The sequence below is a fragment of a genome, unplaced genomic scaffold (assembly GCF_019419815.1).
Source record: "Pyrus x bretschneideri cultivar Hongxiangsu unplaced genomic scaffold, Pyrus_bretschneideri_v1 Contig8, whole genome shotgun sequence".
In the NCBI taxonomy this organism is placed as follows: Eukaryota; Viridiplantae; Streptophyta; class Magnoliopsida; order Rosales; family Rosaceae; genus Pyrus; species Pyrus x bretschneideri.
In genome coordinates, this window is record NW_025999820.1 from 4306729 (window position 1) to 4319423 (window position 12695).

General features: G+C 37.7%; 1 non-coding gene and 1 pseudogene across 1 annotated transcript; one reads left to right on the forward strand and one right to left on the reverse strand.

Moving 5' to 3' along the window:
• Nucleotides 1-1861: 1861 nt before the first annotated feature.
• LOC103957292 lies at nt 1862-2733 on the reverse strand. The gene is made up of 2 exons (XR_007254954.1): nt 2414-2733; nt 1862-2196 (listed from the first exon to the last, which is right to left on the reverse strand). It is a non-coding gene; the product is annotated as an uncharacterized LOC103957292 (transcript).
• A 702-nt stretch (nt 2734-3435) lies between these two features.
• Nucleotides 3436-12091, forward strand: LOC103957767 (annotated as a pseudogene).
• Nucleotides 12092-12695: the final 604 nt, after the last annotated feature.

Sequence of the window (12695 nt, forward strand, 5' to 3'; positions counted from 1 at the left end):
CGTGCTTGTAGAATACTGAAAGCTCTCTCAACGTCTTTCTAGTATGCATCTTGGTGTAAGGTAAACCACCTTTGAGCGTCATCCACAAGGTTTGGAATTGCTTGGACAAGTGTTGCCCACTTTAGGTAGATGTCATATGCCAAGTAATACCCCATATTATACTGACAACCATTGATGTAGTAGTCAAGATGAGGTGATTTATCCTCCATCAGGCTATTAACACCCAAGAACTGTAATGTCATTTTGGGATCCTGAGACTCGAAAGAAAACATGTTAGATCTATGTGTCAAACAAGGTAACCGCCTCTAACACAATAGTTGGCTTTGTCGATCTTCCGCTAAAGCCTTCTTGTCATTCGGTGAAAAACCTAGACGACTTGCTTTGTCCAGCTTCTCTTGAAAGTATGGATTGACATATTGGACATCATGAAGTAAACGCTCGAAGACACTACGCCTCATCCGGAAGCGATGTCTAAAATTTTCTTCTCTGTACACCGAGTTGGGGTTGAAGTAGTTGTTCATCAGATTGTCATGCACCATCTCTCTGTTTCGTGGTTTGTAAGAGCGACCAGCAACAGAGCCACCCTATTGAGGTTGTTCCTCATTAGGCTCACACGCCATGACCCCAGCCATGGCTGCCATATATGATGTGTTGCACCATACTTCGTCTTTTTCATCGGACTCCTCATCTTCTCATCTCATCTGCGCCCATTTTTCTTCCAATTTGGAATTGGATGACGACCCCCAGTTGGAATCCGAAAAGGATCCAAAATTGGAATTCATTGCAAACTTGAATTAAAAGGTATTGAATTGAAAGAGATATTAAGATTCCATATCGACAAGAAATCTGCAAAATTGGACATATATCGACACGTGACACTCGAAATTTGAGACTTAAAATTATTGAGATTCCATCCCGAAAATTTAATAAGGTGGTTTAATTTTAGTAACCATATTAATTCAATTAAAATAAGAAATTATGTTTGACGTATGGCCCTTTGGCTCTCTCGGTTGGAGATGGATTTTTTGTCATAGGACTATGTTTGGCCTATAGCTCTTTGGCCCTCGGTTGGAGATGATAAGAAATATGGCATGTCACTGTTCATTAAAATATTAATTTCTTGGAGGGCTATAGGGCTAAAAGGAATCCTCTGGCCCTCATTCGGTTGGAGATGGCCTTATCTGTATCCACTTCACCCTACGACAATTTTGAAACAAAATATGGAGAATAAATTTTGAAACAAAAAATATGTGTGTTCAATCAAACTTTAAGAGAGTTAATAAAATCTAAAAAAAAAAAAACCATAGTCAATCAGAATTTAAAAGGGTTTATAGTAATCCAAACACATTCACTTCTTATTCGATGATTTTTTTTTTTGAACAAATGATATTATCTATACTAAGAGGTAAACAATGGGCTAGCAATAATTAGTTCAAATTCACGTTGGCGAGAATCAAATCTAAGACCTGTCCCTTATAAGTAAAGAGAAATATCATTAGACCATAGTACTAAAAATGAATGATTTTGATAAATTTGTCGGGATTCCATTGTGTTGTTTCCTATATGGGTAGGTGTTCTCGAATACCCTTTATACTGTTGTTTCCTATGTTTAATGAATTTTTTGTGTATGAATGTCCATCAAAACATTATCAAACTTCACAAATTTATAACCCTATTAAACTATTTTTTAAATCTTAATTGAATAAATCTCGTTAGGTTGGTTCTCCTGTCCCATTCTTTTTTCTTGGTTTCATGTCGCTGTCGCCGTAATTTTTAAATATATCCACTTAACTGTGGAAGGGATAAGAACAAGGCACAAGTCCTTCAGCCAAAAGAGAAAAATAGATCCAAAACTTGGTGCTAGAATTAAAAATAAAAGATCCATTACGAACATTGCAGAGAAAATTACATGGGACGGCAATCCACTTCTTGAACATGATCACCATTACATGTAACATAGTGATCTTCTCCGTAATTAATTACAAAATTACATTAACAAAGGATAATTAATTAAGTAGGTAATTAAGGATCTAAATCCATGGCGTCATCGTCATCGTTCCTGGGAGTCCAATCATTTGTTGCAGGGTTGCTTTTGATCTTCGATCCCACTCTCGCATGACTTTCAGGTAGATGAAGATGGAGCCCATCAGCTTCACTGCCCTCTTCTCTCACCGCTCTTATGAACCCAGTTCCGGTCTGAACAATTTAATCCAATTCAAATCAAAACCAAACCAAATTAAATTCATGAACCCATCAAACCAAAGGATATATTAACTCAAAAAGTAAGAGAAAAATTGAATAAAATTATCAGAAATTAAATTCCAATATTTACAACATATATACCGATCAGATATAGATGATTTGAAAATAACGAATCATTTCAGAATTTCCCAAAAAAGTAAAGAGATATTACCGTGTGATGCTGTTTGTCGATGGAATTGAGTTCCTTGTAGTACTCTGTATCCACAAACTCATCTTCCACCGTGGGATCTCCCTGCGCTGAGAATATAACAGCATCGGATTGGGACTCGAGAGAACGAAATTTGTCCAGCTCAGGAATGGTGGGTTGTTGATCGACGACGAAGTAGGGAACCGGGTTTGAATCGGGGTCGCTCCGGCTCGGCTTGATGGGTCGCTTTGGGGCGGCAGAATCGAACTGGGCCCTTACCTGCTCGGCGATCTTGAGCTGTTCATCGGGTGACAACACCTCGTCGCTCCGGCTCGGCTTTACCGGCTTCATCTGCCCCACCACCATCAAAGGTTTGATCTTTCTTCCGTTTTGGTTTGGGTTTGCTGTGGATCCATATTGTGAAACGGGGATTCGAACAGAAGACATCGGATGCAGACGTAAACGCTCTTAAACGACTTGGGTTGCAGGTAGTTTGCTTTTTGTTTCGATTTTGGATGGGCTCTGTATGCGTTTATATATGGCAATTGAAGGAGAATGACAATAAATTTTTTTGTGTTTCATAATTCAAGGTGCGCCACTTGTATTAGTTTATGTTCAGAATACATTAAAAAAATTCATAAAAATGACAAGGGACGAGGAAATTGGGATGAAGGTGAAACCGTGGGCTAATCAAATTACTGGAAAGTATGAAACCGCTTTGCTGAGAGTGTGAGCAGTTTTTGTGGAGGAATGATTGGTGTGTAGGTTCTGACTCTGATTGGGCCTGGAAAAGGGCTTTTCATCATTGTGCGTAGGGGTGGGTTCAAAAAACCGAAAACCGAAAAAAACCGACAACCGAACCGGACCGAAGCCGAAAAAAATCGAACCGAAAAAAAAACCGAACCGAAATTGTCAAACCGAACCGAACCGAATCTGACCGGTTCGGTTTCGGTTTTTGAGTCTCGGAAACCGAACCGAACCGAACTGATATATATATATAATTTTTTTGAATATTTATAAATAGTTTAGTCATACAATCATAACAAAACAGAACTTGTTGCCAAGTTGGTTTCAGTGAAAGTTTACAAGCATGGAGGCATGGGTTCGAACCCTCATGCCTCCAGGATTTGTGAGATGTTTTTAAATTTTTTAATCTTTTTATTGTAACCCTAACAGGCTAACCCTCCTCCTTATTTTTCATTCCCCTTCCCTGCCTCTCTTCCCTCTCCTCTCTAGACTCCAACCCATCTCTCTCTCCCTCCCTCTCTCTCGCTCTCCGTCGGTGAGAAGCAGTTGCATCCATGGCGCAGTACAGCAAGGTGGCCCCAACCCCTCTGCTGAAAGACGAGCTCGACATCGTCATCCCCACCATCCGAAACCTCATCAATCCTCGAGATGTGGAGGCCCTTCTTCCAGCAGTACCACCTCATCATCGTCCAGTACCACCTCATCATCGTCCAGCAGTACCACCATCGACGACGATTGCTTTGTAAGTATCGCTTTTGGGTTTCGAAAACTTGGGATCTTAATTGGGGCTGTTTTGGATGTGGGATTTGATTTTTGAGTTGAAAAGGTTGGATCTTGGTGGGTTTTGGGAAGTGGGTTTTGTTGGGGTTTTCGAAATCTTGTTGTTCAATTGAATTTCGATTCGACTCGAATTGATTAGTTTGTGATGAAATTCTGTTGCTTTTGTTGTTTAGATCTGTTTCTGCTGCTAATGTTTGACTTACCCTCATCTGTTTCTGCCTCTCTTCCCTCCCTCTCCTGTTGGGTCGATGCAGGCAGACTTGTGGAAAGACCCACCTCCGTTATGCCATTGTTGGAATTCTGGATGAACGGCCGGAGCACCGTCCTCTGATCATGAAATACAGAGCAGGTGCAGAAATGGTTAGTGACAACTGACAAAACAGATTTTCGATATCTTGCAATTTCTGTGGCTATTAGAACTTGCTTTCAATTGGGTATAGCTCAGATTTTCGATATCTTGCAATTTCTGGGATATTATTGCATTTTCGGAGATATTGAGGTTTGTTCCTTGATGAGCTCTCAGTGCGTGTAGGTTGCTAACTTGCTGTTAGTATTGGGTAGAGTTTAGATTTTCTGCATCAAAAATGGTTTCTTGATTTTTGAGGAATTTGGCTCCCCAGTTGGTTGTTGCTGCAGAAGCTGAGGTTTTTTCTGTATTTGGGACTTGTTTCATGTTTTGAATAGATTTTCTTGGGAGAGATAGAGAGTAACAATGATTGCCCGAGGATGGATTGTAACAATGATTTACAATGATTGCCCGAAGTAGGAAATTCTTGCTGTGTAAGACACATCTAGAAGTATGTTCTGAGGCTTAATGTCGCAAGTATGTTTTGAGGTTTTTTCATGTGGATGACTTTGAAGAAGTGGCTTTGAATGTGAACTTTCATATTTCCATTTTTTTTTAATAATTTTGGAGGGAGAAAAAAAAAAAAAAAAACCGAAAAAAACCGAAACCGAACCGAAAAAAACCGAACCGAAAAAAAAACCGAACCGAAAAAAACCGAAAAAAAATTGAACCGAACCGAAATTTCGGTTCGGTTTCGGTTTTGAGAAAAAACCGAACCGATTAGAACCGAACCCAGCCCTAATTGTGCGGCTAAGACCTGGTACTGAGGTAATTCTGAAAAAAATTGCTATAAAAAAAAGTTAGGAGTTGTTTTTGTGTTTGGTAAATACTCAGCTTCAGCTTTTTTCACAGTTTTGGATGAAAAAAAACAAAAAACAAGAAGCTGCAAAACCCAGCTTTGAAAAACCGTTTTTTTCACATCTGTTTTACATAAAAGTTTACCAAACACTCTAATACTGCTTTTTTTTTTTTTTTTCAAAAGCACTTTTACAAAAAAATTTACCAAACACTCTGCTGCTTTATTTCACAGCTGCTTATTCTCACAACACAGCATAAGCAACTTTTTTTTCAAAGCACAGCAATACCAAACCAGCCCTAAAGTTGCTCGCTTTAATACTTTCAAAAGTAAGTTTACAGCCACTTAAAGTGCATCTCAAAAAAAAAAAGGTTAAAATTTTCAAATTATCAGTAACAGTAATAAAAAAAAAGCATTAATGTTTTCTAATCAAGAAGTCAAATCTGATATGGCATGACATGGATTGACATCTCTCTTTCTTACTGTCAAATTTAACAGCACCTTCAGATTTTTTTAATTAATTATTAAATGCTTTTTATTAGTTTTTTATTAGTTTAAACCATTATCCTTTTGTTTCTTTTCATTCCCAATGAAAAAAAAAATACATATAAATTATTATTTTATGTTTAAAATTTAACATATCGGTTGGAGATCAAAAGCTTAAAAAAATGCCAAATGCCACGTAAGCCTTCAAAATTTTAGGTTTAAAATTTGACATCTCCTTTGGAGATGGTCTAATACTACGAGCAAGTGATAATCGTTTTTAAATGTCTTAGTTCGATTATTGTCAAACACAAATTCAAACCAAATAATTATGAGTTGTTAATTGTTAAATTTAATTCACTATCTGCCCCTTAGTGTAAATAAATACCCTATGTATTTAAAAAAAAGTAGAAATACTAAACTTAATCCTGAATTTTGAAAACTAATCTAAACTATGTGTGGAAGGTGATTTGAATTTGATTGTAAATTAACATTTGCCGTAACCAATGTGACTAAGGCATGGTTTGGTATTGAGGTGATTCTGAAAAAAGCTGATATCAAAAAAAGCTGGGAGCTGTTTTTGTGTTTGGTAAACATTCAGCTTCAGCTTTTTTTCACAGTTTTGGGTGAAAAAAAGCCAAAAACAAGAAGCTGCAAAACCCAGCTTTGAAAAACTGGCTTTTTTTCACATCTGTTTTACATAAAAGTTTACTAAACACTATAATACTGTTTTTTTTTCAAAAGCACTTTTACAAAAAGGTTTATCAAACACTCTGCTGCTTTATTTCACAGCTGCTTATTCTCACAGCACAGCAGAAACAACTTTTTTTCAAAACACAGCAATACCAAACCAGCCCTAAGCCCATTTAAAGATTTAGCTTTCATACCTGCTATGTTCTTTTTTCTCCTTTTATTTGTCACCTTATGAAGTTGGCATTACCCAATTTCAGCATTTGCCTCTTCTTCTTCTAGTAGCTTCCCTCTCAAGGAGGATGATGCGCCCAGAACAGCTGATGGCCATTGAAATCCATTTTTCAGGTAAGTATTTTCCCATTCAATTCTTTTTGTGCTAATTTCAGATGATGAAGTTATAAACCGGATTAAGTTGGGTGCTACGTTGGTTTGACATTAGTATATCTTCATTTACGAGCATTTTCACAACCTCGTTGGATAACCATTTCATTTTTAGTTTTTAGTTTTCATTTTTGTGTTCGCTTCTAATTTATTATTTATTCAGGTAGGGTCATAATATTGTAGGAAATGTAGTCCACCACCACTTTTTCTGTTCTTAGTCTTCATACTTCCATAATTTCCACGGTCACTCAGATAGGAACTCCATAGGCTAAAACTCCATCAAATTTTCATGGAAAATCTTCGTGCCGGTAAAACCCGTATCCCTCTATTTTCTGTGCTTATTTTTCTCCTCCACTTTTCCCTTGAGCTTATGAGCTCCTAGATAAGTACTTAATCAATAGTGTGTCAAATGCTAATGCAACCTCAATAACCAAGTGTTCACTGCAGATGATTTCTTCTACTCAAAGGCCAGCAGCTTTGTCAATGGCGGCAACCAGTTGCCAGCTACATTATCGAATGATTTGAATCTTTACCATACAACAACAATTTTCAGGTAACAATCCTACTAGGAGCTCAACATCACTGAAAACGGTACTTATTTTGTACGCCTGCATTTCTTGGCTTTCGCCTCTTCCTCAAGTAATCTATCCTTTGCTTTTTATTATGTTTCGGCTTCTCCTGATATTTGAATTCTGCATTCATGCTGTTGAACAATTTCATTGCTAAGAATAGTAGCAGCAATTCTATGATAAAGGAGTTTTTCTTGGCATTGATCCTGGCTCATTTAGAATATACTTTACGCCTCATGGATCGTCTTTTGCATTTGCAAATGCCATCGAAGTCTTCCTTGCCCCTGCAAACTTCAGCCTTGAGAATTATGATGAGTCCATATTATACCATATATTTTACCCTAATCTTAGTATTAATTTATTGGTTATTTTAGTAGAATTTTGATACTTTGTTATATATTTTCAATGTAGGACATTCAACTTCATCTAGAGCAAAAAATATTCAAACATATGAATTTTGGAGTGACTCCAATTGAAGGATGTTCGTGTGTCTTTCAAGGTGATTGTATCAAAATTCTAGATTTTTCTACCAAGTCGTTTGACCATGGCAATGAAATTAAGGGCTAGCGCGCAGCTTTCCCAGATTGACGTTTTTAGACGTTTTGAGTATTTTGGAGGTCAAGATGGGATATTTTGAGCAAGATTCTAAAAAACGCTAGGCATTGGTCAAGATGGCATATTTTGGATCTAGGCGGCCAGACGGATTTAAGTAAATTTCTTGTATATCTTGTAAATAAGTGCATATTGACACATAAAAAATTATACTTATATGAAATTTATGGATAAGATAATAAAATAATGATAACATTTAAAAAAAGTATCCAACAAGTTCAAAATTTAAATACACATTAAGCAAATATACCATATAACTTAAGACATTTTGAATGATTGGTAAGTTAAATTAATTAAATTCAAAGAGAAAAAATATAATTCAAGACATTTTAAATACTTAGTATTTAGTTTTTAAACAATAAATATTTAAAAACCCCACCTAGTGGGTTGGATGGTTCATAAACATTTAAAAATCAAAAGCTTGTTCATAAAAATCCACATGTGAGGTTTGAGTCTTTGACACCTCCCCTCCACTCCACTGTCTCACGTCAACCTCACTGTCTTAGGATTCCAAAAGCTGGAGCCCTTTTTATGCCTTGGAAAGCTAATCCATTATTTTTTTTGGGGTTTTCTTTTCCTCTTCTTCCTTGGAAAAAGGAAAGTCATTAATGTTTTGAATTTTTTTTGCTTTTCCTCTTCTTCTTGTTCTGCGATTACTCTGTTTTTCCATTTCCTCTTCTTCCGTTGCTCTGTAAATTTCCACAGCTGCCTCTCTCGCTTATTCTCCCAGCTCCTTCTTGCTTCCAAGGCACTCTCTCTCTCTCTCTCTCTCTCTTCTAGCTGCCACACAGCCCAGTGTCTGTACAAACCTTGCCAATTTAAGAAACGATTTTGAGTTAATCACGGCGGAACACCTCCCCTCCACTCCACTTTCTCACATCAACCTTGTTGCCTTAGGATTCCAAAAGATGGAGCCCTTTTTATGCCTTGGAAATCTAATCCATTATTTTTTTGGGGGGTTTTCTTTTCCTCTTCTTCCTTGGAAAGAGGAAAGTCATTAATGTTTTGAATTTTTTTTGCTTTTCCTCTTCTTCTTGTTCTGCGATTACTCTGTTTTTCCATTTCCTCTTCTTCCGTTGCTCTATAAATTTCCACAGCAGCCTCTCTTGCTTGTTCTCTGAGCTCCTTCCTGCTTCCAAGGCGCGCGCGCACGCACGCACGCACACGCACACACACACACACACACACGCACACACACACACACTCTCTCTCTCTCTCTCTCTCTCTCTCTCTCTCTCTTCTAGCCGCCATACAGCCCAGTGTCCGCACAAACCTTGCCAATTTAAGAAACGGTTTTGAGTTAATCAAGGTGGAGCACCGCCGCCTAGTGCCCAGGCGCCACCTAGGCGGTAACCTTAACCGTTTTTTAGAACACTGATTTTGAGGAAGATTCATTATGAGGATTTGTAAGAGACATCTTCAGCTTTCAAAAAAAACCTTTTGAGACCAAATGGGAGTTGATTTGGTCGGTCAAAAGTGTAATTTTTTAAGAATTCCGAATTCTAGTTCAAATAGGAAACCTTTTATATTCTGTTTTATCATTTAATTATGCTTCCTAGTTTTATTCTAAAACCTTTTCAAGGTAGGGTTTTATTTTCTAGTAGTATAAATAAGGCTTGTTAGCCATTAGAAGAGGGGGAACGTATGTGGAGAATTTAGCTAGGCTTTGGCACTTTGTATTTTGAAGGTGTTTTCTATCATTTTTCTATTTCAATAAATTCCTTTTATTTTATTGTTGTTAGTAGCTAATTTTCGTTTGTTAGGGCAATACCTTGAGCCTTAGCATGAATATGCAGTTTTTATTTAATTGCTTATGATATTATGCATGCATTCTTTGAATTATTAATCACTGTACTTTAAACTATATCTATATCTTAATGTTTAGCTACCATTATGATGTTTAGATAAGTAATCGGATGCAATTCAGTCGGAATACCACCGGAGGATTGAGTATTGCTTCTTGTGGTTGATAGTTGTAATTTCACCTAGGATGAATATCACGTCTTAGGGGTTGCATGGCTTTTCAAAGAGTTTTCACAAAGTGTAATGAGTCATGCATGTTTATATTTGATCTGAATACCACGGACAAATTGCATGTTTGATATACATTCTAACTTGAATACCATGAGTAGAATATGCATTAGGAAAACCTAGCCTTCAAAGTTGCATGAGTAATTCATAAGTAATTGATAAATCTACATAGGATTGTTAAGGGGACAGTGGAATCCTAGGTTTTTACAATTTGGTTTTCAAAACTATTTTCTTTTGTTTTCTTTATTTTGCTAATTTCTTTAATCATTTTAATTAAATTCGTTTTTATTACTTTTAAATTCAAAATCAACATTTTCCAATCTTTGTTTTCAAATAATTAGCTAAGAATTAGTTTACATAAATTATTCATTCAATCTTTGCGGAAACGACCTTGCTTGAGCCGTTTATACTACAACTACTTTGTTCTCTTGCAAGTATTTTGTGTGTTTTTATCCCTATTTTTGCAGGTGGTAAAAATACCTATCAAATTACACAACTAGTTCCACTTTAATTCTACACACGATTTACAGGGTGAATGTCGGAGGTCAAGAACTCGGACTACTTGATGACAAACTATCACGAAACTGGGATCCTTATGATCTTTATCTGTCGAATTCAAACTATGCAGAGGATGCCGAACCCTCACTGATGCCTAACTACGACGACTTAGAATCTGATGGTTTTGTTGCTGCTGCTAATGATTTTATCTCCCCAGGTTCAGTTTACCAGACTGCCAAAGTAATGGACAATAATAGTAGCGGCCCATCCACTATATTCAACATAACCTGATTTTATAACCTGTTGCCTTAATTACTACTATGATTTCGTGGTAGAGTCTAATGAGTCCGAACTCATTAGCATCAGCATAGGGCCTAACGCATAAACTAAAACTAAAAATTCCTTTCTAAATGGACTGGAAATCTTGGAAATAATGGAGGAATCAGCACCAGTTCCAAATATGATAGAGTCGAAGAACAAAAATGTTGTTGTTCTGGTTGGTTTGGTTCTTGGAGGCCTGCCTCTTATCTGCATTTTGGTTATCGGAATCTAGTTTGGTTTGAAATACAGAAAGGCAAAGCGTGTTGAAACTTCGGAATGATCACCAACCCCTACATTTGGAGGAGCTAGTACCATAACAGGTTGAGTAAGGGAAGGATTACTGGCTCCCCTGTGACTTATCTAAATCTTGGGTAGAACATGTCTTTTGATGCACTTCAACGAGCAACGAACAACTTTGACACAAAATTGCTGACAGGTGAGAATGGCTTTGGAAACGTCTGTAGAGGAACTCTATCTGATGGTAGAAATGTAGCTGTCAAGCGAGCAAGACGAACATAGTTCAGGTCAAGGGCTTTCAGAGTTTGAAATAGAGATCATGGTTTGTCTACGATTCTTCATCGCCATCTTCTCTCCTTAATTGGGTACTGTGATGAAAGGTCTGAGATGATATTGGTCTACGAGTTCATGAGAAAGGGACATTGAAAGAACATTTATATGAATCAAAATTTGCCTCGCTTGTCATGGAAGCAAAGACTTGAAATTTGCATTGGTGCAGCAAGGGTTCTTCATTACCTCCATAAAGGTGCAGCTGGGGGTATCATTCACCGTGATGTTGAGTCCACCAACATCTTGTTGTATGAAAACTGTGTCGCCAAAGTTGCTTATTTTGGTCTTTCAAGATCTGGTCTACTTGATGAAACCCATGTCAGAACATATGTCAAAGGCACTTTTGGTTACCTCAATCCAGGGTACATAATGACCCAACAGTTGACAGTAAAATCCGATGTTTACTCATTCGCGCAGTTCTCCTTGAGATTTTATGTGCAAGACCTGCTCTTGATAGGAATCTCCCAAGAGAGCAAATAAATTTAGCTGAACGGGGAATGAATTGCAAGAAGAAAGGGTTTCATGAGAAGATTGTTGGTTCTTCACACCAGGATCAAATTGATCCTAGCTCGCTAAGAAAGTTAAGCGAGATAACAGAGAAATTCTTGCAAGAAGATGCTTATGATAGGCCCACAACGGGTGATGCGATGTGGGACTTGGAGTACGCATTACAGCTCCAACAAATGGCAAAGCCTAGAGAGCCCTACGAGGATAGCACGATCAATGCTTCGTCAGAATTCGTGTTGCCAAATGTTCAGCGTTTTCCTTTGCATAGCTCCACAGTTAACCGAGATGATATGATCTTTTCCGGAGTGGACGAATTGAACGTGACACTAAACCAAGTATTCACACAATTGAAGATTGGGGATGCCAGATAAATCTGTGCTGTTTGTGAGGTATATAAGTTAACCTTGTTATAATGATCAGGCCACTCATTTGCCTTTTAATGTCAGTAGGAATGCAAGACACCTTGTCCCACTTCATTTCTGTGCCACTATCGGTCAACCTGGTAATGTAGTATTTAACTTGTATTCAACGGAAACTTCATCAAGTATGCAACTCCTTTCTACTATGATTTCGAGGTGAAGGCGGATGCGTCTGAACTCATCAAAATTGGTGTAGGCTCTAGGACAGAGTCTAAATAGAACTACGTTTTTGAATGGACCGGAAATGTTTGGAAACAATGGAGGGGATAGCTTCCGTATCAAGTATGAAGGAGAGCAAGAACACAAATATTGATGTTGTGGTTGGTTCATTCTTGCAAGGCAAAGACTGTTGAAACTTCGGGATGGCCACCAAAGCCTGCAAGTGGAGGGAGTTCCCATAGCATGTTTCCTCTATCTCTGATCTAAACCTTGGGTTGAAGATATCATTCGCCGAACTTCAGCCTGTAATAAACAATTTTGACACCGAATTGCAAGCGGGGTTTCATGGATTCAGAGACTTCAAATTTTCATAGATGCGCCAAGAGGGCTTCATTAC